This window comes from Capra hircus, chromosome 9, assembly GCF_001704415.2.
Source record: "Capra hircus breed San Clemente chromosome 9, ASM170441v1, whole genome shotgun sequence".
Classification (NCBI taxonomy): Eukaryota; Metazoa; Chordata; class Mammalia; order Artiodactyla; family Bovidae; genus Capra; species Capra hircus.
In genome coordinates, this window is record NC_030816.1 from 75061189 (window position 1) to 75087703 (window position 26515).

At 39.5% G+C, this 26515-nt stretch overlaps 1 protein-coding gene across 1 annotated transcript in view; it reads left to right on the forward strand.

Moving 5' to 3' along the window:
- Positions 1-26515, forward strand: part of PLEKHG1 (pleckstrin homology and RhoGEF domain containing G1) — a 255986-nt gene that overhangs the window by 50717 nt on the left and 178754 nt on the right. Inside the window, exon 2 of the mRNA XM_018053355.1 lies at positions 18612-18670. The gene's annotated coding sequence lies outside the window, so the exon portion shown is untranslated. The remainder of the gene's footprint in view (positions 1-18611; positions 18671-26515) is intronic.

The following is a 26515-nucleotide window of genomic DNA, read 5'->3' on the forward strand; positions in this document are numbered from 1 at the left end:
TGTTAAAGTACATGAAAATATGCCCTGTTTTGAATTTTTATACATTGTGTGAATAATAATTTGGCATAAAACTCCTGGATCATGGTATGTCATTTATGGATTTGTTTTGAAAAGTTAAGGTGATATATAATATAGTACTCATAAATGTCATGCTGACAGACAGTGAGGGAACAGGGTGTCTTTTGAGTGTCCATTACATGGAGAGAGCAGGGCCATCTGGTTTACCTGGCAGCAGCTGTGGGGACAGTATAGCATTTGTTATGTCAGGGGTCCCCAACTTCCAGGATCTAATTACTGATGATCTGATGGAACTGTGTAATAATAATAGAAATAAAGGACACAATAAATGTAATGTGCTTGAATCATCCCAAAGCCATCCCACCCAGTCCATGGAAAAATTGTCTTCTATGAAACTGGTCCCTGGTGCCAAAAAGGTTGGGGCTTACTGTGTTAAGTGATTAACTCTGTTCAGTTAGTCCCTCTTTTTGGTTCACTGAGGATTTCCCCCTGTTCCTTTCCTGTGACTATCCATTCTTCACAGACACTGCCTCCAGACAAGGAAACAGATCTTCCTGTCCTTGGTTTTGTTTATACTCTTGCTTTCAAATCAGCGTTTAGATAAAAATCCTTTGTTTAATCATTTTCAGTTAAATTGCTGTGTCTGGAGCCCTAGGTTTTTCACAGTTTGAAACATGCTCTTTGTTAGCAGTTAGATGCCTCCTGAATAAGACTTGGCTTATTCTACTCTAAATGGGTGTATTGTTTCAGAAATGTAAATCATTGGGAAGGGGCTGAACATAGAAACATAGAAAAGTCATTCCTTAAGCGGCAGCCACTGCTAAGAGTTGCTGTATTAGTGTTGGTGGTCACCAACTTATTCTTTTCTAAAGCATCTATCAAACTTCTGCTCCGTAAAGTGAGCACGTGAGCATCTCTTAGCCATCTCTTCTCCTCATGACTAATGTGACAAACTAGTTCTGGTTTACCCAGGACCTTCCCAGTTTTTTAGTACTGAAAGTTCCACATCCAAGAACACCCCTCGCTTCCAGGAGGGTCAGCCCTTACCTATTAGCTCCCAATGTGTTAGACCACAGTTGTTACAGGATCATGTTAATACTTGTTGTTAGAGCATAGCTATGAATACTTGTTTTGTTTATGTGCTTAGTCGCGTGGTTGTGTCCCACTCTTTGCGAACCCATGGACTGTAGTAGCCAGCCAGGTTCTTCTGTCCATGGGATTCTCCAGGCAAGAATACTGGAGTGGGTAGCCATTCCCTTCTCCAGGGTACCTTCCCAACCCAGGGATTAAACTCGGATCAACTGCATTGTGGACAGATACTTTATTGTCTGAGCCACCAGGATTGTTCCTAAAAATCAAAAGCTAATATGCAAACAGTGTTCACTCCGAGGCCATAGAATATAATAAGATCCATAGAGAAAGAAATTCCGTACTGAATCACTGAGTTTCGCTGCTTGAAGGAGTTTGTTCCAATGGTTTCTGTTCTTTATAGACACTCTTCTGTTTGGGGGTTATATTTGGCTCCTATTGTTTTTCTGCATCTGTGTTGTTCTCTTCCTTAGATTCCTGTTTTGTTTTCATTTGGTAGACTATTGCCTCTGAGTAACTTTTTATATATAATATGTATGGTTGGTGAGCTCTGTTACTGCATGTTTGAAAATGTCTGATTTTGCCTGCACACTTGATTGATAATTTCAGTCTAGATTCAAAATGATAGTTCCTCAACTTTGAAGGCATTGCCCTTCTGATACCTACAATCTAGTGTAGCCAGTGCGTCTGCTGTTAGACTGATACTTCTTAGTTGACTGTGTATGCGTGTGTTTTTCTGCCCACCTCTTTGAAGCTCTGGGAAATTTTTACTTTATTCTTAGTTCTGATGTTTTACCAGTGATCTTTTTTTCCCATTAATCCTTCTTTTTTTTTGGCCTTTATGATCTGAAGTCTCCTATAGCTCTGGATATTTCCTCCCTGGTGGCTCAGATGGTAAAGCGTCTGCCTACAATATGGGAGACCTGGGTTCGATCCCTGGGTTGGGAAGATCTCCTGGAGAAGGAAACGGCAACCCACTCCAGTACTCTTGCCTGGAAAATCCTGTGGACAGAGGAGCCTGGTAGGCTACCATCCATGGGGTCACAAAGAGTGGGACACGACTGAGTGACGTCACTCAATCCTTCTGTGCTCTTCACCTAGAACTCTGGGGGATGAACTGATCCCTCCTGGAATTGATTCTCCCTATCTTTCAGATTTTTCTTTGTTTTTGCTGTATGTTCTGGAGATTTTCTTGGCTGCAATTTTCCCACCTGCTAGATGAGCCTTAAGCTATATAAATTCTATTATTTAGCCCATTGAGTTTTCTGTTTTGGCATTTATTTGTTTAATAATCTGAGGATATTCCCATTCTTGCTCTTTTTTTTTCCATGAGAGGAATGTGAATATCTATGAACATTGTGAGCCCATCACTTCATGACAAATAAATGGGAAAACAGTTTAAACAGTTAAACAGTGACAGACTTTATTTTGGGGGGCTCCAAAATCACTGCATATGGCGACTGCAGCCATTAAATTAAAAGATGCTTGCTCCTTGGAAGAAAAGTTATGACCAACCTAGAAAGCATATTAAAAAGCAGAGACATTACTTTGCCAACAAACGTCCATCGAGTCAAGGCTATGGTTTTTTCAGTAGGCATGTATGGATGTGAGAGTTGGACTATAAAGAAAGCTGAGTGCCGAAGAATTGATGCTTTGGAACTGTGCTGTTGGAGAAGACTCTTCAGAGTGCCTCGGACTGCAAGGAGACCCAGCTAGTCCATCCTAAAGGAAATCCGTCCTGAATATTCACTGGAAGGACTGATGTTGAAGCTGAAACTCCAACACTTTGGCCACCTGATGTGAAGAACTGACTCATTGGAAAAGACCCTGATGCTGGGAAAGATTGAAGGCGGGAGGAGAAGGGGATGATAGAGGATGAGATGGTTGGATGGCATCAACAATTCAATGGACATGAGTTTGAGTAAACTCCAGGAGTTGGCAATGGACAGGGAGGCCTGGTGCGCTGTGGTCCATGGAGTCAAAGAGTCGGACACGACTGAGCAACTGAACTGAACTGAACTGATGAAAATTGTTCCAGCCCTTAAGAAAGTGTTATTCTTGACAATGGTGATCTTGACAGATGATCTTCTTGGATTGCTTAAACATTTTCTTTTCCAGCATCACACTTTTCTTTAATTTGTTAATTTGTAGATAGAATGCATCGCTGTTTTCCACCAGAACTCCTGCTCCCACTAAGTTACCCATCTTAGTTCCTTGGAATAATTTAGGCTTTCTAGTTCCCTGTGCTGCTCTCCCATTGTTTTGGAATGGCTTTCCTTCCATCTCCTAACTCTTCTCCAAACGTTATTGTGATTGCCCACTTTGCACCTCATTTATGCAGAAGGTCTGAGAACTCCCCCTCCCACCGCCCTCAACCAGAAGCAGTCTCTCCTTTCTCTTAACATTCATTGAGCCTTGAGACTTCCCTGGTGGCCCAATGGTTAAGACTCCATGCTTCTACTGCAGGGGGCATTCAATCTCTGGCCAGGGAACTAAGACCCCACATGCCATGTGGTATGGCCAAACCCTATCTGCAGGGAGGGAGTGGAGACATATGGAGAGAATGCACTTGATGACATGGTGAGGGAAGGAGAGAATGGGGCAAGTGGAGAAAGTAGCGTTGACATATCCTCACTATCATGTATAAAATAGATATCTGGCGAGAAGTTGCAGTGGAACACAGGGAGCCCAGCCTGGCACGCTGTGATGACCTAAAGGGTGGGATAGGGGGAGGCTCGAGAGGGAGGGGATATATGTATAATTATGGCCAATCCACATTGTTGTACTGCAGAAACCAACACAATATTGTAAAGCAATTTTCCTCCATTTAAAGTCTTTTGGACTCTGTGGGAGAGGGCGAGGGTGGGATGATTTGGGAGAATGGCTTTGAAACATGTATAATATCATATATGAAATGAATCGCCAGTCCAGGTTTGATGCATGATACTGGATGCATGGGGCTGGTGCACTGAGACGACCCAGAGGGATGGTACGGGGAGGGAGAAGGGAGGAGGGTTCAGGATGGGGAACACGTGTATAGCTGTGGCGGATTCATGTTGATGTATGGCAAAATCAATACAATATTGTAAAGTAATTAACCTCCAATTAAAATAAATAAATTTATATTTTAAAAAAACTAAAAAAAAAAAAATAAATTAAAAAAAAAAGTAACTTAAAAACAAAAACACATTCATGAGCTTTGATTAAAACTTTATCATTGCCCCCTCTCACTCTTGTTGAGGGTCACTACTGCTAGAGCAGGATTCCTGAAATGAAGACAAATAAGAAGATAAGACAATTCCCAGACATGGAAGAGAGAACAGGGAGTTCTAGAGAGCAGGTGTAGGCTGCCCCTGCCAGGTACCTCATGTGAAAACCAGCTAGTCAGTGGCTAGGGGCACACGTGCCTACCTCTCAAGGTAGCTTGATTGAATGAAAACTTAATTTTTAAAATTACTTTTATGTTCCAAAAGTCTTTTAAGTAACGATTAGTTGATAGATGACCAAAATAGAAACTGTTAAAATTCTCTTTCTGTAGCAGGAAATAGAATTACAGGACCTGGATGCATTCCTAAAATTTCTTTGTGGTTTGGCTGCAGTAAATTACTACTTTACATATAGCTTTTAAAATATATTTAGACTTAAGTTTAAAGGGTGAGAACCACTTGTATAAACATAGTTGAATACCATTCTTTTAATGAATGGAGTAATGTTATTTATATTCTTTCTTTACTTCCTCTGGAAAGCCCATGTCTTTAGGGGAGGGCTTTAACTTATATTCCCCCTGAAAAGTGAAAGGCATTCACCTTAATGTATTTTAATTCAGCCACAGAATTCTCACTATTGTTACTGAAAACTGCTTGGCCCAAATCTCTTAGTGTGATGATTTTTAATTGGACTGTCATAAAATAGTACATGACAGTGCATATATCCTAAAGTAGTAAATTTATATGCTTAAATAAATTTATATGTTTAAATTTATATAGAATAACTCTTACTTTATGTGTGCTTTTATATTGAAAATCCTCCCTTTCTCTCTCTCTCTCTCTTTTTTCTTTTTTTGAGAAATTTTGTAGTTAGTATTTCAGTGAAGCAGTGAAATGAGGCAGGAAGTAGTGATGGAGGGCATGCTGGGTGGAAGTGAGGAGCCTGGGTTCATCAGTTAGCAGGGAGTGGGTGGGCTTTTGAAGGATTGAAGCAAGGAAGCCACGTGACCACATTTATCATATAGATGACAAGATGGAAGCAGGATTGGAGGCAGCCCAGAAGGAAGTCATAGTATAACCCATTTCAGAGAGTAATGAAGCCACGGACCAAGACAAGAAAAGCGTTTCTGTCCAACTCTAAAATTTTGCACTATATTAATTGTGCTGCCATTAGACTAATTTCCTGGTTATTTTGTTAAGATTTGGCCCTTTTAGAGCTAGAAGGGATCTTGGAGATTCTTATGCAGTCCTTTTATTTTAGAAATGTAAAACCTGAGGCCTGAAGAAATGAAGTGATTCCTCCAGGTCAGGCAACTCATTACGTGCAAAGCTTGGGCTTGGGCCCACGTCTTCTGATTCCAAAACCAAAGCTTTTTGGTGATGTGTCCCACCTGTCCTACCTGCTCTCCGCTAGGCACTTGCCCAAGCCAGCGTCCCACCGAAACATCTATCACCTGGTGCTTGATGACACAGTGCGCTATTGACAACTATCTTTCTCTAGTTAGCTCATACCCCGGCTCTTCTAAATGGCTTGTTTCTAATCTTTCTCACTCTTCCCAAGTGCTCATTCTTGCCCATCACATTCAGAGGATGGTCTGTCTCCTATTTTCCAGAGGAAATAGAAGTTACCCAAGAACACACTGGGCTCCTGCCTACCATCAAATCTACTAACCCCCATCTGCCTGCCCTTTGTTGTAACAGCAAAATTGCCCCGCCTTATTTCATGCCAGATCATGGGTCCCAGGTTCTCCTATCTTTTCAAGGATATTTTTGATAATATTCCCTGTTCTAGTGTTTTCAACCATTTCTTCCCTAAAAGATGTATCCTGTCATCATTTATGTATCAAACTGGATTTTTTATTTTAAAATGCTGCTTAGAATACCCGTCCAGTGAGCACGTTTCACTCAGTTTTTAATAACTACTCATGAGTGACCTCTATGTGCTTGATGTTGGGTATCCTGTCATGCACAGAAGAATTGGGGTCTCTTATGGTCTCATGGGAGAAACAGATGCTAAAAAGTATCTGTACTTGCTGAACATTCAGATTGGACGGTGCAAGTCTAACCAATTTTATGGTAGTGGGCGCTATATTGCAGTTTTGCCATACGCTGTTTCAGTTTCATAGTAAAATTTGCGGTCGTGAGTTCACTCTAGCACATCGTGCATTACCAGAGCCCTGGCCTTTGCTCTGGGTTTAATTTTAATATCACATGACCAAATGCCCATGCTGTTACAAGCTCGTGCACACACCCAAATACGTTACCTGAATCTAACGAAATATTAATCTGCTCATGGAGTTGGAAACTTAAAAGCCACATATTTATCCTGAATAAAATTTATCCTCAAATAAATAAAAATACGTAATATAATCTAAACCTGAAAGATAGGTTGAAAAGGATCTTAAAGGCTTTCCTTTTAAAATTAGCGAAATAACTGTGTAAGCACACACTAGGTATGCTAATGACAAGTTTAATCGAAAGAAAAAGACTTCTCAAGTACAGATGTAAAATGACATGGTTTCTTTCCATGTGTCAGTTACTACCCTCCAAGTTTCCTCAAGGGCTATATAACTTAGCTTTAGCATTTCCCCTCTTTTTAGAAGTAAAAGCAGTCCACATTAGCAAAACCAAAGATTTCCAGGAAGTACTAGTTGCTGTAATGGTGGGGAACATGTAGATGAATAAATCACTGTTTGTTAGGAACTATAAAATATTTTATTGGAAGTCTGCCTTCTATATTCAGATTTCCTTGAACCTGAAAGCCTATTGAGATATCCTCAAGATAAATGTTAAATAAAAACACCACGATATATTTGGTAGTTCATTTTTTTAAAAAACTGGTATGTCAAAGACTGTTTTTCTTGACTGATGTGGAAAGGTTGGGGAAAAAAAAGGCCTTCAGTGAAAGGAAATTACCTTTCTAAATATAACATTCTAAAGTGATGTAACAGTTTTTTCCATATGTTGCTTGAATAAAAGTAGTGTTTTTACAGAAGTGTTTTATAGTACTCACCATTAAATAAACCGGCAACCACAAATTCAAATTTATAAAGCTATCTCCCAAAATATTAGTTTATTAAACAGCTAGTATAAAAAAGAAACATGATATCTTTGGTCTCCCTGTACCAAAATCTATTTTACATTTGAGCCAGTCCAACTTTGAAAACCACAGCCATATGAATTCTATTCATTTTAGGGGATTATCCTGTGTAAACTAACATTGTGTATTTTTGTTCCTTGCTAACACATTCTGAATCACGTAAAGTTATTGGTCTAGGTTGAAAGAAGCTCTTGGACTCAAATCTATATTCCTCTAATCTATAAAAGGTGTTGCTTATAGAATGTTTCTGCTTAGAAATGCTTGTCAATTTCTACAGTTTCCTCCATTTTATTAAGTATAGAATCTGCCAAAACATTATTAACTTTCATAGTCACCTTCCATCTTTCTGTCTAGACTTGAGGATCTTTGGAAAGTCTTATCTTACTCACAATAATATTCCTCCACTCAGTTCAGTTCAGTTCAGTTGCTTAGTCGTGTCTGACTCTTTGCGACCCCATGAATCGCAGCACGCCAGGCCTCCCTGTCCATCACCAACTCCCAGAGTTCACTCAGACTCACGTCCATCGAGTCCGTGATGCCATCCAGCCATCTCATCCTCTGTTGTCCCCTTCTCCTCCTGCCCCCAATCCCTCCCAGCATCAGAGTCTTTTCCAATGAGTCAACTCTTCTCATGAGGTGGCCAAAGTACTGGACTTTCAGCTTTAGCATCATTCCTTCCAAAGAAATCCCAGGGCTGATCTCCTTCAGAATGGACTGGTTGGATCTCCTTGCAGTCCAAGGGACTCTCAAGAGTCTCCTCCAACACTACAGTTCAAAAGCATCAATTCTTCGGTGCTCAGCCTTCTTCACAGTCCACCTCTCACATCCATACATGACCACTGGAAAAACCATAGCTTTGACTAGACGGACCTTAGTCGGCAAAGTAATGTCTCTGCTTTTGAATATGCTATCTAGGTTGGTCATAACTTTTCTTCCAAGGAGTAAGCATCTTTTAATTTCATGGCTGCAATCACCATCTGCAGTGATTTTGGAGCCCCCAAAAATAAAGTCTGACACTGTTTCCACTGTTTCCCCATCTATTTCCCATGAAGTGATGGGACCAGATGCCATGATCTTTGTTTTCTGAATGTTGAGCTTTAGGCCAACTTTTTCACTCTCCTCTTTTACTTTCATCAAGAGGCTTTTTAGTTCCTCTTCACTTTCTGCCATAAGGGTGGTGTCATCTGCATATCTGAGGTTATTAATATTTCTCCCGGCAATCTTGATTCCAGCTTGTGCTTCTTCCAGCCCAGCATTTCTCGTGATGTACACTGCATAGAAGTTAAATAAGCAGGGTGACAATATACAGCCTTGACGGACTCCTTTTCCTATTTGGAACCAGTCTGTTGTTCCATGTCCAGTTCTAACCATTGCTTCCTGACCTGCATACAGATTTCTCAAGAGGCAGGTTAGGTGGCCTGGTATTCCCATCTCTTTCAGAATTTTCCACAGTTTGTTGTGATCCACACAGTCAAAGGCTTTGGCATAGTCAATAAAGCAGAAATAGATGTTTTTCTGGAACTCTCTTGCTTTTTCCATGATCCAGTGGATGTTGGCAATTTGATCTCTGGTTCCTCTGCCTTTTCTAAAACCAGCTTGAACATCAGGAAGTTCACGGTTCACGTATTGCTGAAGCCTGGCTTGGAGAATTTTGAGCATTACTTTACTAGCATGTGAGATGAGTGCAATTGTGCAGTAGTTTGAGCATTCTTTGGCATTGCCTTTCTTTGGAATTGGAATGAAAACTGACCTTTTCCAGTCCTGTGGCCACTGCTGAGTTTTCCAATTTGCTGGCATATTGAGTGCAGCACTTTCACAGCATCATCTTTCAGGATTTGAAACAGCTCAACTGGAATTCCATCACCTCCACTAGCTTTGTTTGTAGCGATTCCTCCACTAGGTACTACTAAGCCCCATATTTTAATATTAGAATTGTATTATTTTTATGCTCTCAGGAACATACCAGGTAGCATGCTGCCCCTGGGCATCATTGCTAGCTAACTCTGACAGCCTATCCCACTGGCTGGAGATTCCCTGAGGGTAAGAAAGAGGTCTGTCCTAGTCCGGGCTGGGTTCCCTGACTAGGGGGTGCATCCTCGGTACTCAGATGTTGGGTGCCTGCGGGTCATTTAAAGCATAACACAGAGGACTTCCCTGGTGGTCCAGTGGTTAAGAATCTGTCTTGCAAAGCAGGAGACTCAGGTTCAATCCCTGGTCAAGGCACTAAGATCCCACATGGCACAGAGCAACTGAAGCCCATGCACTACAACGAGAGCGCTCGCGTGCCACACGGAAGATCTGCACGAGGCAACAAAGATCTTGCGTGCTGCAACTGAGACTTGCGGCTGAGACTCGACACAACCAAAGAACAAATAAAGAGGAACACAGGTTGCCTGGGTGAGCAGCAAGTGAATTAGAAAAGTGTGGATAACTGTATTACAGCCCTTGGAGTATAGCCACCATGCAATCTGTTGACTTCAAAGCCTGCTTTCTTGGGTAGAGGCTCAGTAATTTCCTTTGTAATCTTGGTACCTTTAATACCACTTGAATGAAGCTCATTCATTTAAAAAACATTCCTCCATTTTACCTTCTGGCCCAATATCCCCTCCCACACTGAAAAGTAAAGGAAAATAGTGTTGTAATCTCCAGTTCTGTTTGGCCAGCTTTTTTAATGAAGAGGTCCACTTTGCCCCAGGAATGACAAACAGAGGGACATAAGGGGAATGTGAGGAAGGAATCATTGAACTCCTAATCTCCAAATCAGTGTTAAAATTAAGGATTCTTTGTCAAGTCATTAAGCCAGCTCCTAGTCTGTTTGTATCAACAGGAAATGACAGAATCTGAACTCTGGGTCATCAGAATCTGGTGTGCAGAGTTTGTTGTCTAGTTGCTTTAAGCTTCCTTTCTAAAACATTCATAGCCAACTTACGTTAAATAAAGCCTAGCATTTCTTAATAATGTATGTGAAAGTGAAGTCACTCAGTCGTGTCCGACTCTTTGCAACCCCGTGGACTGTAGCCCACCAGGCTCCTCTGCCCATGGGATTCTCCAGGCAAGAGTACTGGAGTGAGTTGCCATTTCCTTCTGCAGGGGATCTTCCCCACCCAGGGATCAAACCCAGGTCTCCCGCATTGCAGGCAGACGCTTTAACCTCTGAGCCTCCAGGGAAGATCCCCTGGAGAAGGAAATGGCAACCCACTCCAGTACCCTTGCCTGGAAAATTCCATGGACAGAGGATCCTGGTAGGATATAGTCCATGGGGTTGCGAAGAGTCGGACACGACTGAGCGACTTCACTTTTACTTAATAATGTATAAAGAGCTTTTATCGCACAACTGGTGTGTGATCTTTTGGAACCCAGGAATTTATACAAACTGAAGACTGAACTTGTCCATTCATCATCTTCTTTCTGTGAAGTAGGTAGTGCCTGATGAGTCACGCAAACCTACCTTCCCTTTGACAGTTGCATTTCAACATCTATTAAAGTGCCACTGAAAGCAATTCAACTTATTAAGAACTGCTTTATGTATGTAGTGTTCCCAAGGATACACCCATTTTGTAATATGAGATGTTTGGAGACTTTGCTTTACTCAGTTTATAACCTCTGTGCCTGGCACACATCAGACGTTTACTATAGAATTTAATCCAACTTGGTTAAAATGAATATATTTACTGGCTAAGAAACCAAAAACAAATAGTTATTGAAAGATGTGCAACTATTCTCCATAGATTCTACTTCCAAATTCTAGGGTGTTGTTGCTTTTTAAGTGGTTGAGACCCACTGGACCTCTTAAGAAACATGAAGGGGCCGATTGGAGATATCAAATTAGAAATAGAAATTGACTTGAGTTTGCAAGGAAAGCTACAGAGTGTCTGTCTTTGGAGGTCTCTATGAGAATAGAAGTGTGTGTCTCTGCATAATAGATCCCGAATACTTGTTGAATGGATAAATAAAAATTGAGTCTGAGGTATTTAAATAATTATCTGCTTGGATGAAACATTTCTGTGATTGCTTAACACTCTTATTCTAAAACATTTAAATAAGACATTTCTCACCCATTGGAATAACTGTAATTAAAATTTTACGGTATCAGATGTTGGCCATAGTATGGAGTGACAGGAACTCATATAAAGACATATGTCAGAGACGTTGCAGCTTCCCTTCCAGAGCATGGCAATAACGTTAGTATCACAATATATCAAGTCACACAAAGTGTTTGGTGTCCCAGTGCATATTAGAGTTATGCTAATACTACACTATAGCCTATTGAGCACATACATAGCATTATGCCTAAAAAACAATGTATCTACCTTATATTAAAAATACCATAGTGCTAAAAAATACTAACCATTATTTGACAACACAAAAATGCTAACCATTATTTGACAATTTGATACCACAAACCTTCAACTGGAAAAAAAAGGAAAATGCCATGTGTCCAAGGTGCAATGAAGCAGAGCACAGTAAAATGAGGTACACCTGTCCTGTGGGTGGAGTTTAAATTGGTACAATTTCTCTTGAAAAAAAAATTTGGCATCACTCAGTAAAGCTCAACATGTGTCTGATGAATAACCCAACAGTTCAGATTCAGGTAAATACAATGCAGAACTGTGAACACAGAGCTGTGTACAACACTGCTTGTAATAGAGAAGAAAAATGGAAACAGCTTAAAGGTGCGACAGTAGAGCATATAAATACACCATGAAGTATCCAGTGACATTCAAAGAAATACTGTCTCTCAGCACAGACAATAACACTGCAAAGCCACATGCAGGAGTCTCACATACTGTCGAGCTGGAAAAAAAAGTCACCTTGGAGCATGTATAAGTCTGTTTTATAGTTCAAAAGCACACAGAATTGATCAGAATGGGATGTTGGCTCATTTTCAGCCCTTACGGGTTTGCAGGACGGCTATGTCACGTTGGGCCTCTAAATCCTGTCTTGTTCATGTCTAGCAGGAGCAAGAAAAGTTCTGCTTCACTAGTAATTTTAACAAAATACCCCCAGTTAGGTCTCATTGATCCTGATTGGCGTGACTTGGGCCACATGCCTATCTCTGCACCAATCACAGTAATCCAGGAGAGGAGATACTATGAATGTTTAGCCTAATTGATATCATTCAGAGCACCTGGGCTGAGAGTAGGACAAAGGAGAGGAAAATATTGATGATTGCCAGAAGGAGGATAGACAGATGTTGAGCTTCTAAAACTATAGACGGTATTATTTTTCCCCCTTTCAGCAGCCAATTTAAGGTTTATATTTCAGTAACTATTGTGACTTGCTTATTCTCTACAAAGGAAATGAGGTGGCTCAAAGAAGGGCAAGTGGAAGGGAGAAAGTGGTTTTTATGTGGTGGTGGACCTGAGTCCCAGGTATGTATGGATGTGAAGTGGCCCCCCATCATGACAGGTGTGGGGCAGAGGCTGGACTCCGGTCTGAATACAGAGATTCTTTTTGGATTTACAAGATCAAACTGTATTCCCTCAAAACTACTTGCTTTGGTTTTATCAACTTTATCAGTTTTGTCTGTGTTTCTTATCTAAGCAATACTTTCTAGATATTTAGGGCAGGAAAGTTGTCCTTTTTTGGCCTGATTACGTTTAAGTATGTTAGTTGCACTGGCCTAAAGTTTTATGATTTCTGGGAGCCTCGTAAGTGGATTTTCACCCTCTGTTTCTGTGAAGTTTGTGTGTTTAACTCCAGAAATAAAGATTTCATGCTTATCAGCAGGGGCTTCCCTGGTGGCTCAGCTCGTAAAGAATCCGTCTGCAATGTGGGAGACCTGGGTTTGATCTTGGATTGGGAAGATCCCTTGGAGAAGAGAACACCTACCCACTCCAGCATTCAGGCCTAGGGAATTCCATGAACTGTATAGTCCATGCGGTTGCAAAGAGTCAGACTTGACAAGCAACTTTTACTTATGAGCAGATCTTTGGGGCTCCTGTATTTCAAATGGGCTTCCCTGGTGGCTCAGACGGTAAAGCGTCTGCCTGCAATGCGGGAGACCTGGGTTCAGTCCCTGGGTTGGGAAGATCCCCTGGAGAAGGAAATGGCAACCCACTCCAGTACTCTTGCCTGGAAAATTCCACGGACCAAATAGGGACATTTTAGGGAAAATGTCTATGCTTTGGATATTTGCACAGTCATTATCATAAGGAGAAGTGTTTTTATTGGGCATGACTTTAAATCATTTCTTGTTTAAACTATGCCTAACTTAGATCATTAAATCTGCTGTTACCTGTTACCTCAATATTCTCCTCTGAAGCTAACAGGCCTTTAACTTTGTCCTAATATAAAGAGTAAGTGTGGTCTCTTTTGTGGATAATTTTTATTAACATTCATTCTAAAATAACTAAAACTGATCCCCTAGTTTTTGTCAGAAACACCTGGCTTTCAGTTTCTCTCCTCACCTGTTGTCTAAAATGAAAGGTAAGCTTGTTTTAGACACTGCTAAAATGATATGGTGACATACTGGACTTCTGTCTCCTTTTTATGAAACCAACCCTGACATTTTATTTATTTTTAGTCTCAAACTCACATTAGTTGTGGCTTGCATATAGAACTTATTTTAAACATCACCTTGCATGTACTCCTGACTATAAACCAAGTTTCACATTGTTCTTTGGCCAAAAGCAATAAAATATGGCCTGTTTTATCACAGTGAAATGCAATTAGGATTTTCTTTTCAGAAATACAACATCAATGGCTATTTATAACATTGCTCCAACTTTTAAAAGCCTGGCAAAGTGTTGAGATGTCTTTATATGAAATTCTATTTGTATTTAATGCCACGGGTACAATCTATCAGTGCATTTTGCATTTAAGGCCGGATAATCAAATATTCTTAATGTGTTTCTTTTTTCTAAAAGTTCTATTGTGAATTTATAGAACAGCCTCTGAGATCTGTAAGTATTCACCTATAAATAAGCCTCACTGATTGTTAAAGCCTCTTGCCATTCTCGTATTCCATAATGGTACTTCAGTTTCTACAGACCAAAGATAGAAACTCATTAGTTTACCTCATGTTGAATTTCATGCCTTTTATTCTTTTTCTAAAAAAGTACATTTATACTACTCAACTTTTCTCATGAGGAAACCGTTGTCCTGAAGATTTCCTTAGACATTTTCTACATAGGTTCTTTAAGCATAATTTTTTTGAATATGATCTGTTTTTAAATCATCTCTGTTTTCATTTGTTTGTGACTGGCCATTGCTATCACTGGACAGAAAACATTGCTTTTTATGTATTTCAAATCAACTGATGCCACCTTTATTATATCCAACAGGGCATTTTTAAAAGATATTTTTCTTGTTATCAGCCTGTCATCTGCTGATGGTGGTATTTGGCCTTTTCATTTCCTTTCACTAACGCTTTGTGAGCATCTTTTTATTTTATTCCTGACTTTATAGCAAATGTTATCTGTTGGTTTTAGATCTTTTTGAAAATCACAGTAGGCAATCTGTTTCTAGATTACTGAGAGGTTATCAGGTATAAGTGCTGTTTTGTCATCTTTGAAACTGGGAGTATGTGTTGATTTGACCTATTGATAGAGCATAAGAGATTTATTTATGTAATATTTATAGAATAAATCCAGTGTATAATGTTGTTATTATTTTAATATACTAGAAATAGACTATTCTGAGCACTTTATTTAACATTCTTCCATCTTATTTATCTAAGTCATACAAGCCTCTTGCTTTTTTCCTTTTTTGTGTGTTATCAGGTTAGGTTATCTGATAAACTTCACCAAACAACCTGGAGTCTCATTTGTCGTATATCCTGAAACTTTTTTATATAGCCTGGGAACTGTCTAATCCTTGAAGTAAACTATATTTCTCTGGAGAAGGCAATGGCACCCCACTCCAGTACTCTTGCGTAGAAAATCCCATGGACGAAGGAGCCTGGTAGGCTGCAGTCCGTGGGGTCGCGAAGAGTCGGACACGACTGAGCGACTTCACTTTCACTTTTCACTTTCATGCACTAGAGAAGGAAATGGCAACCTACTCCAGTATTCTTGCCTGGAGAATCCCAGGGATGGGGGAGCCTGGTGGGCTGCCGTCTATGGGGTCGCACAGAGTCAGACATGACTGAAGCGACTTAGCAGCAAACTGTATTTCTTAGCTTTTCAGCTTTTATGTTTTCAGTTCAGTTTTTAATAATTAAATAGCACCTTATAAAACTGTTTCCACTGAAATGTTCAAATTTATTCACAAGGATCCTTTTGTATGGCATTCTTAAGTTTATCATGTGTTCCATGTCTGTGATATATTCTTCTAATAATTCAAGCTTCATGTTGGATTTTAAGACTAGATTTGCCTGAAATCTGTCTATGAGGTATTTCATTCTATATTGAACCAGTAACTGTTTTTTAAATATCAAAATCACAAATTCCTGCATTTTCCTCTGCCTTTCCTATACTACATTTATTGCTATTTTTGAATTTAAGATTGAATATGTAGTTTGTTTCTTTGTTCTCTCCAATATAGGAAAATAATAAAGTTACTAGTGTCACAAATAAAATTCCATTTCTTATTCTTCATACTAAATGAAATTAACTCACTTTTACCATTTATCCCCACTCATTTCCCCATTTTTCGTAATATGATCCAGGATTTCAGGGACTTCCCTGATGATACCATGGTTAAGAATCCGCCTTCCAATGCAGAGGGAATGGGTTCAATCTCTGGTTGGGGAGCTAAGATCCCACATGCCATGATGCAAAAAAAATTTTTAAAAATTGAAAATTGACTGACCCAGAATTTCAGACTTTGATGAACTTAATTATTATAGTAATGTTTTTATTAGACATTTTTTTAAAAATTTGAAGTTTGTACTCTGGACTGTGTTTTAGAGTAATTAGTGTACTTTATTCCCTATTTACTGCTTTTAATGCTTATCGCCAGCACTATTACATGACTACTTTTTCACTCTTTTGTTTGGATTCATTCCTCAGTTCAGTTCAGTTCAGTCCCTCAATCGTGTCCGACTCTTTGTGACCCCATAGACTGCAACACCCTAGGCTTCCCTGTCCATCACCAACTCCAGAGCTTACTCAAATTCAAGTGCATTGAGCCAGTGTTGCCATCCAACCATCTCATCCTCTGTCATCCACTTCTCCTCCCGCCTTCAATCTTTCCCAGCATCAGGATCTTTTCTAGTGAGTCAGTTCTTTGCATCAGGTGGCCAAAGTCTTGGAGTTTCATTTTCAGTATCAGTCCTTCCAATGTATAATCAGGACTGATTTCCTTTAGGATGGACTGGTTGGATCTCCTTGCTGTCCAAGGGACTCTCAAAAGTCTTCTCTAACAGCACAGTTCAAAAGCATCCATTCTTTGGCACTCAGCTTTCTTTATAGTCCAACTCTCACATCTATACATGACTACTGGAAAAACCATAGTTTTGACTAGATGGACCTTTGTTGGCAAAGTCATGCCTCTGCTTTTTAATATGCTGTCTAGGTTGGTCATAACTTTCCTTCCAAGGAGCAAACGTCTTTTAATTTCATGGCTGCAGTCACCATCTGCGGTGATTTTGGAGCCCAAAAAGATAAAGTCAGCCACTGTTTCCATTGTTTCCCCATCTATTTGCCATGAAGTGATGGGACCAGATGCCATGGTCTTAGTTTTCTAAATGGTGAGTTTTAAGTCAGTTTTTCACTTTCCTCTTTCACTTTCATCAAGAGGCTCTTTAGCTCTTCTTCGCTTTCTGCCATAAAGGTGATGTTATCTGCATATCTGAGTTATTGATATTTCTCCCAGCAGTCATGATTCCAGCTTGTGCTTCATCTAGCCCAGCATTTCTCATGATGTACTCTGCATAGAAGTTAAATAAGCAGGGTGACAATATGCAGCCTTGACATTCTCCTTTCCCTATTTGGAACCAGTCTTTTGTTCCATGTCCAGTTCTAACTGTTGTTTCTTGACCTGCATACAGATTTCTCGGGAGGCAGGTCAAGTGGTCTGGTATTCCCATCTATTGAAGAATTTTCCACAGTTTACTGTGATCCACACAGTCAAAGGCTTTGGCATAGTCAATAAAACAGAAGTAGATGTTTTTCTGGTTCTCTCTGCCTTTTCGATGATCCAATGGAGGTTGGCAATTTGATCTCTGGTTCCTTTGCCTTTTCTAAATCCAGCTTGAACATCTGGAAGTTCACAGTTCACATACCATCCCTCAGTCAACTGGAAATATTTTCAAGTAGCTTTTGTTCATGATGATACCTACCTGATACACTTATAGGCACATTTTGTTTATCTGTGGTTCTTTCTTTTTTAAAATAGTGATCAGAAGAAAGAAAAGCAATCCCCAATTTTATCCCATTTAAGCATCACCCCATGAACTTCTCCCTTCCTACCCAGGTACTTTGCAAAGATGGAAACAGAGGAATGATTGGTTACAGCCATGGAGAGGAATTCAAGGATAGAGTGACCATGGTCCTTAGGAGGTGGTTCCCATCCTGTGGAGGACTTGGGTTTCAGAGATAAGAGATCTTATTGAGGCTGAGAATACTACTTTACTGAGTTGAGACTGAGTGAAATCATCCATTATCCTTCTGCTTCTTGGAGTTTCATCTCTCTTCCTGGTATGGGAAATGCTTCTTACTTCTGGCAAGTCAATGAATTTAGTTTTTATTGCTATTGAAAATTCTAGACTTTTTAAAAATTTTCCGAGTATTTCAAGGGAAAGGAAAAATCAAGGACTGGACATCAGTGCCTTTCTAACACCACACCCTCTGGGGTTTTTTTTAAACTAAATAGTTGATTATTGCTATAGGTCCATTATAGACCAGTAGCATGCTGTGCTGTGCCCAGTCATGTCGAGCTCTTTGCAATCCCATGGACTGTAGCCCACTGGGCTCCTCTGTCAATCCATGGGATTTCCCAGGCAAGAATACTTAAACGGATTGTGATTTCCTCCCCTGGGATCTTCCCAACCCAGGATCCCATCCACATCTCCTGCGTCTCCTGCATTGGCAGGAGGATTTTTTTTTTTTTTTTTTATAAAAACCACTGCACCAACTGGGAAGCCCATAGATGTGGCATTTTCCTAGGAAAATTATGTGTGTGTTTTTTTTAAATCCAGTCTTCTTTTTTGCCACTTAAAATTGACCCAGATATTTCTTCCATATTCCACTGAAATCATTCTGGAAAAGTAACATTTAAGTAAAAAGCAATTTATCTTTGCATTTCTCCTCCAGGTGGAGACAGATGTGAAGAGTTAGTGGATGAAGACATTGGAAAGGCTTCAACCGTAAAAGTGAGCTGTTTTCATTTTTTTGCCACTTGAGTATGAAATGCACTAAAAGATTAACAAATTCATGAGTTTGTTAGGTATTTTTATATAAGTACCCTCTGTGAGCAAAATTTTTCTTGTTTTTTTTTTAAACTGTTTTGTAAGATGGAATAACAACTATAACCAAAGGATGAGATACAAAAGATAATTCATATTTTGAAGTACATAGGTGAAGAATAAGATGGAGTCAGGAAAAGTAAACCATGGTGTGACCCAAATTGGAGTCATTTCTTCCCATTGGCTCTCTGCTGTTAATGAGTCACTCTTTAGGTAGCATTTTAAATGCTTTTCATTGGACGGAAAAGTGCTTCCTGTTCTTTTTAAGTTTCTCTCTTTTCTTTAAGATTTAAAATCTCAATCTAATTTTGTGATAGCAGTACTTGAAAACCACACTGAATGATAAAAGGGAAGGAAGGACTTTTCTAAGTCCTTTAATTTATCACAGTCAGACCACATTATAAGCTATTTTCAAGACTTGAAAATGTTGAATTGACATTATTCATTTCCATATTAAATAATTACTAGAATGAAAGAAATATATAAAGACACCCAGTCCTGATAAGCATAGCATTATCATTTTTACTCTGGATTATTTTTTTCTTTTATACTTTCAATTTTACGCCAGGCCTTTTTTTTTAACCAAATAGTAAAATAAAAATAAAATTAAAGCGTAAGTGCAGCAGCGGGTTAGAGTTTGCCTTTAGCCAGCAAAATGATCATGCTTTATTGGAATCATGAATATTTAATACGTTGCATTATGCTTCTTGAGGTACTCAAATTATTACAAAGATAAATGATATTTTAATGGAATAAAGATGTCCTTGCGTGTGTTGTAGTTTAGAGTTCATTGGTGTTTTGTTAACTGGTAAAGCAATGGTTTTCTTACCACAGATCTTCATTCTTGGCAAGAAAGTCTTCATTCCTGGCAAGAAAGGAGATTTTTTTGTTTAATGTATGATTAGAATTCTAAGTAGTTTAAAAATCAAGAGTCTGAGGTACAGAGTTGACTTATCTACTACACACAGATATCATGCCTGGAGCCATGATACTTTTAGTGGCCCATGAAAATGTTTTAATTTTAATTCTTCCCCCCCAGATGAATAAAATAGCCTGCCAGGCTCCTTTGTCCATTGGATTTCCCAGGCAAGAATACTGGATTGGGTTGCCATTCCCTTCTCCAGGGGATCTTCCCAACTCAGGGACAGAACCCTGGTCTCCTACATTGCTGGTGAATTTTTTACCATCTAAGCTACCAAGGAAGGCTGGAATATATAATAACAAACCCAGCCTGGATTACATTTTTCTTTATACCAATGGAGTCATAAAATGCCATTTTTAATACTCTCTTTTATGGAGGAAAAGGCCAGAGTGCCCCAGAACCCAAGAAAATCATCACATGCACCTACCGAGGTCGCAGTCAGGCACACTCTATATATGTGACCAATTCAGTCTTTTGAATACTTTTTTTTTCTTTTTTTTAAGAGAAAGAATCATTTCTTTTGCATAAATGATTACCTTCTCTGTAAATGAGCTTATCATAGACTTGTGTGCTCGTCAGAGAGAGATACATGGTTCTGTCTCCAAAGAAAGAAATGACATCTTGTGAGGTTAGGTAACTGTGATTTTTTATGATGTTTGCCTAGAATAAAATAAATATTTTCTCCTCTAAGAGATCCACTGATTTTCTGTTTGCTTTGTAATATGATATAGAAAATAAGGGAAGGGAAAGAGAGACTAGCTCAGGATTCTTGGGTCCCATCCTGCAAAATGTGTGTTCCATGAGAACATGTGATGACCCTGCCTCCTCTCTGCAGGAGGTGTCTAGAACTTAAGTTCTTGGATCTTCCATGATTACTGATGTGTATTACGGAGTACGTTTCATTCTCAGTTACTGTGACTGATCTGGTTTTGTTTCTGAAGCCATGATCTAATGTTGGAGAAAATATTAAGATCTTTGTCAGTCTTCAACTGCAGTGACCATGTAAGATTATCTTCTAAAAGTCATTTTGATTTAAAGTAAGTATGTTGAATGTCTGATGAACTTCTTTTGCAGAACTGGTACCCAGTCAGACAAAAGCTCCCTGAGAGCCAGGTCTTTGCATGTTTTGCTTGTTGCTGTAGACTCTAGAAAAAGCCAGACATCAGGGAAGCCCGAATATTTGCTGAAAGATTGAATGAGCTAATTTCCTTCTTTAGAAAAGTCATGTTTACCCTTCTTGAGGACTAGGGCTCCAGATCTTTGGTTTGAGGTAACAACTGTGGTGATCAGATGCTGGAAGGGCCCCGTCCTCAATGCCCAGAGAGATGGGTGATGCTGCATTGGCCATCCTCCATCTCCAGACTCAGTTTTGTTGTTGTTCAATAGCTAAGTCATGTCTGACTCTTTGTGACCCCATGGACTACAGCACACCAGGCTTCCCTGTCCTTCACCATCTCCTGGAGTTTGCTCAAATTCATGTCCATTGAGTCAGTGATGCCATCTAACAATCTCATCCTCTGTTGTCCTCTTCTCCTCTTGCCCTCAATCTTTCCCAGCATCAGGGTCTTTTCCAATGAGTTGTCTCTTTGAATCAGGTGGCCAAAGTGTTGGTGCTTCAGCATCAGTCCTTCCAATAAATATTCAAGATTGATTTCCTTTAGGATTGACTGGGTTGATCTCCTCGCAGTCCAAGAGGCTCTCAAGAGTCTTCTCCAGCAATAATGTGAAAGCATCCATTCTTTGGCACTCAGCCTTCTCTATGGTCCAACTTTCACATCTGTACATGACTGCTGGATAAAACATAGCTTTGGCTATACAGACCTTTGTCGACAAAGTAATGTCCCTGCTTTATGATACACTGTCTAAGTTTACCACAGTTTTTCTTCCAAGAAGCCAGTATCTTTTAATTTCACGGCTGCAGTTTCCATCTGCAATGATTTTGGAGGCCAAGAAAATAAAACCTGTCACTGTTTCCACTTCTTTCCCATCTATTTGCCATGAAGTGGTGGAACCGGATGCCATGGTCTTAGTTTTTTGAATGTTGAGTTTCAAGCCAGGTTTTTCACTCTCCTCTATCACCCTCATCAAGAGGCTCTTTAGTTCCTCTTCACTTTCTGCTGTTAGAGTGGCATCATCTGCGTATCAGAGGTTGTTGATATTTCTCCCAGCAACCTTGATTTTAACTTGAGATTCATCCAACCCAGCATGGTTTAACCCTTTCACAAAAATAGTTGGGTTAGAAGGAACATTTTCACTTTTCTAGAATTTCTTAAAACAACAACAGAAAAGGTATTCTGATGGCCTCCTCCACCTTGGTGTCCCTCTAGAGTCCTCTTACCCCATGCTGGTCTCATGCTGGTCCAGGCCACTCCACACGCGCCTTTTCCTAGCTCTCCAAAAGGAAAACGTACCCCTGTATTTGTAAAACAATTATTTATTTTAAATGTAAATATATATACATATATATATATTAACCTTGATAATGCCCTCCCCCCAAAAAGTCATGTTATATCTCTGAAGTGTTTTGAAATTGAGGTATGTAAGTAAACTGCAAAACCTCTGGTTCTTAGATTAGCAAGTATCTGGGCATGTGAACAAAAATGTATATAGTACATCACTATAATAATAATCTACCAGTCTGTTACCCATCAACTATAGATATGAGCTGTTCTCTCCAGGTAGCAAGACAGAGGTGCCACTGGGTACCAACTGATCAGATTAAGCTAGGAAAATGAGAGAAATCTAAGGAGAAGCTCTGCTGTCTCCAGCTGTTGAAAACATAGTCTGGAGGTGTAAACAGAAGAAATCAACTGATCTGAGTTAGTAGTATTTGGTTAGGTAATCCTGATTTACAGAAATTTTTAAAATATCAGAGGAATATAGGCCTATTTTGCAGTTTTTGACCCTAATTTTTTTCCCTTGGTATGACATGTGTATGTGTACATGTGTGTGTCTGTTATTCTGCTTCAAGACTATGTCTTTGATGCCAGCTATCGTAAATAGAAAGGATAAACAGCAAAGCCCTACTGTTTAGCACAGGAAGCTGTATTTAATATCCTGTGATAAACCATAACAGAAAAGAATATGAAAAAGCTTGTGTGTATATGCCTAACTGAATCACTTTGCTATCCAGCAGAAATCAACACAACATTGTAAATCAACTATACATCAATAAAATAAATGTTAACAAAGACTACATTATCTTTGAAATACCACCAAGAAAATATGTGTGTACCGATACTCATATAAGCATATTTTTTTCCCTGAATAGACTTGCCCATACATTTTATTATTGGTGCCTTCTTGTCCAAGGTTTCACCTGCCCTATTCTTGATGAAAGGGTATGAGGGATGCAGGTAGGAGCACACAGCAGAGAGCTGCTCAGGGAGCTGAGAGATGCCAATTAAATGTTCCAAGGTACACTCCAGGCACTGGGGTGCTCAGGACATCTGGATCTTTACAGTTCTTGCTAGCATTTTCTGAACCCAACTATGTGGTCATGTTCTTGTCTGAAGGGTGTAAACATTACTCTAGTTTCTTCCATCTCTATCTGGGGATTTTCACAGCCATGGAAGTGACCTTACCAGTGGTTTCAGATCCCTGGAAGTGTTTTACTTAGAGCTGATAGATTTGTTGGAAGGCAGCTAATAGAAGCATTATCGGGACTGCAGCATAAATGATTGACATTAAGAACAAATAACTCATTATATTGAGCGAGTCATTGCTAATAATATACCCATCCGGTGCAATTCTTGGCACAGTTTGAGGACAACAGCTAAATGCAGTGGGATCTTTAAAAAGTCATTGAGATGCCTTCCTTAAGTTTCTTCCATTGCAAACTACCCTGATTATCTCTTAATATGGAGGTGTCATGAAAATAATTTTTAAATGTATAATCAAAAATTAAAAGTGTTATAATAACCAATGTAGTGGTTACAAAAAATATACCATATGTAGCCCATATGGCACAAGATTACACATTCAGAAAGACATAGGGAAAGACTCTCTGACTTTGGACACCTCTGCCTCTATTAAAAAATATCTCCTTTGAAGAGTTGCAGGGATGGGTTGCATAACAGCATAAATGTACTTAATACTACTGAACTGTATGCTTAAAAATGGTTATGATGGTAAATTTTATATGCAATTGCTACAACTAAAAATTTTTTTTTTAATTTAAAATATCTTCTAGAAGTCTGCATACCTTAAGCTGGTATGGAGACCAGACACCCTTTTGTGGGGAGGAGGGTGAAGGAAGAAGACTTCCTCATTGTAGATCTTTCATTTTAGCTGTGAAAAGTATAAAGGGAAATCCCCAACCGTTTTTTAGAGGAAAATGATGTAAGTTAAAAAAAAAAAAAGTATTTGTCTTCTTGTGAAGGAATGACTTTTGGAATGAGGAACTAGTTCTCATTCTTGGCATTGAACATAAGAGGATTCTCAGGATGCTATGTGAAACTATGGTAATAGGTTTCTGTCAAAAACAGGGATGGGGAGGGGGGCTTCATGGTCAAGTAGGTTTGGGATTTAAGCAAGGTTTTGGTGCATCTTCAACAAAAAGGTGTTACAGACAAGGTTCCCAAACTTACTGAAACAGAATACCTCCTCCCTCCTCAAAGCCCCCTGCCCCCCCTGCTAGTTTTTTGACCTATTCCTGTGTTGTTCTGTGGAAGGCAGCGTGTGCAGGCGTGTGTGCTGAGTGCTAAGTCGCTTCAGTGGTGTCTGACTCTGTGCAACCCTATGGACTATAGCCTGCCAGCCTCCTGATACTGAATGCCAATTTAGTTTGGAAAGAGGAAGTGACTAACAAACCCACAAATGGGTTATAGGGTTATAGGAAGAAATATAGATGAATTGAAGCCATAACTGCAACCTGTCCCAGTAGGAGGAGCCAAGGAGGATATTTGGAGCACAAAACTCTATACAATTACTCCAAGAGCTCCGCCTGGATAACCAGTAATGGAGGCAGCCCTTGAGTTTGCTCATGAAGGGTTCCCTCCTCTTCTTCTCTCCCCTCAGACTGACCTGTATGTTCCATGCATACAACTTGTGAAGCATCTTGAGGCATTTAGCTAAGCCACTGGGCTTCCCCGATGGCTCAGTGATAAGCAATCTGCCTGCAATGCAGGAGACACAAGAGACTCAGGTTCGATCCCTGAGTTGGAAAGATCTCCTGGAGGAAGAAATGGAAACACACTCCAGTATTCTTGCCTGAAAAATCCCATGGACCAAAGAGCTGGGCTACAGTCCAAAGGGTCTCAAAGAGTCAGATACAAGTATAAGCCATTGGCTCAGGGATCAGCAAAAGATGACATTCAGTATTCTGAAATTGTAATGTGGAAGAAAGTTTCTTTATATCTTTTGCTGTTAAGCTACTTCCAACTTAATAACATTTGATAGAGTCTGATGGACTCCTTATTGGAAGAGAAGTAGCATAAAATTATTTAGCATAGGTTGTTATTGATACATCATTAAAAGTGATCTGTTTTAGGATGATCATTTTATAAATGAATGCATACTTTGTGTAGAGTGCTAAGTATTGAGAGGGATACAAAGGCAAGAAGACAAGGCTTTCCTTGGAAACATTGTAAAGTGAGTCAGAGAAGGTAAACACTTAAAAGAGTAACCTTTCTATGAAGCAGTATGTGATTAAAACGTAATAAGAGAAATTTAGAGTACCAAAACTCTTAGAAATGTGATCCGAAGAGATGTACTTCTCATGTGAATGTCCCATGTCTTTGAAAATAATGCTTATTTTCTATTGGATACAAAGATACCAATTAAATCAGAATGGTTTAATTGTTATTCAAATCATCAAAATCCTTACTGAACTTTTTCTCTATTTGACCTGTCATTTTCTGAGGGAGCTCTTTTGGAGCTTAATTGTATGAGTGGATTGTTGACATTTTCTTTTAGTTCTATCAGTTTTTTCTTTGTGCGTTTCAAAGCTATACAAGTTTTTTGCTCACTATGAAGCTAGGTGCAAGATAATTGTGTTTTAGAAACCAGATAGTATAGCCTGTCCCCATGAAGTGTGGGATCATAGAGGATTATTCAAAGTCTCATGTTTTTAGCATCTGCCACTGAGGATGATCCTTGCATAGGTAAGGGGCCGTCTAATAGACACAGAAAAGGCCGTCACATAAAATGTCAAAAGAACCAGATACATTCAGTGATGCCAGATCTGTTTTCGGCAGCTGTAGATAATGAACCCAGTGTCTGGAGCAGACAGTTGTAATATCTGAGAAACTTGTAGAAGCACTGGGCCCGAGTCACCACGCTTAGGAATCCGTACAGCAGAATGATCCACCATAGCTTTAGGTGATCAAGGCCTATATTCATGTCGACTGAGTAAAGCCGACATCTCCTCTGCCTCTGTCTTGGCCCCTGGCTTCCTGTCCCATTCCAGATCCCAACCATCTCTGTTTCAGTTGTATTTTCCAAGGTATGCATACTTTTAGAAGTCTGTGTTTTATTGCGTTATAGCATTGTGCCTTTCCTGTGCCATGCGGAAAGCCCTATTCTGGAGAAAGATTACATTTGTGATAAAGACTTTTGAGAGTTAAGTCAGGTATTAAAGCAGTCATTGTGTTTTCAATCGAAAGCCTGGCTGTTGCAATTGATCTTAAGTCCTGTATTAAGCAGAGTATTTTCTTTTAATATTCTCTGTCTTAAAAAGTGTGGGATTGGGTTTCTTAAAATGTTGTAACTTCATATATATTCCTTTGATTTCTAAAGCATAGTCATTCAAAGAAAAACAGAGTTTAGCAATTTCACAAGTCCTCATAAATGGAACATTATAGCAACCAGGCTGTTCGACAAATGATCAC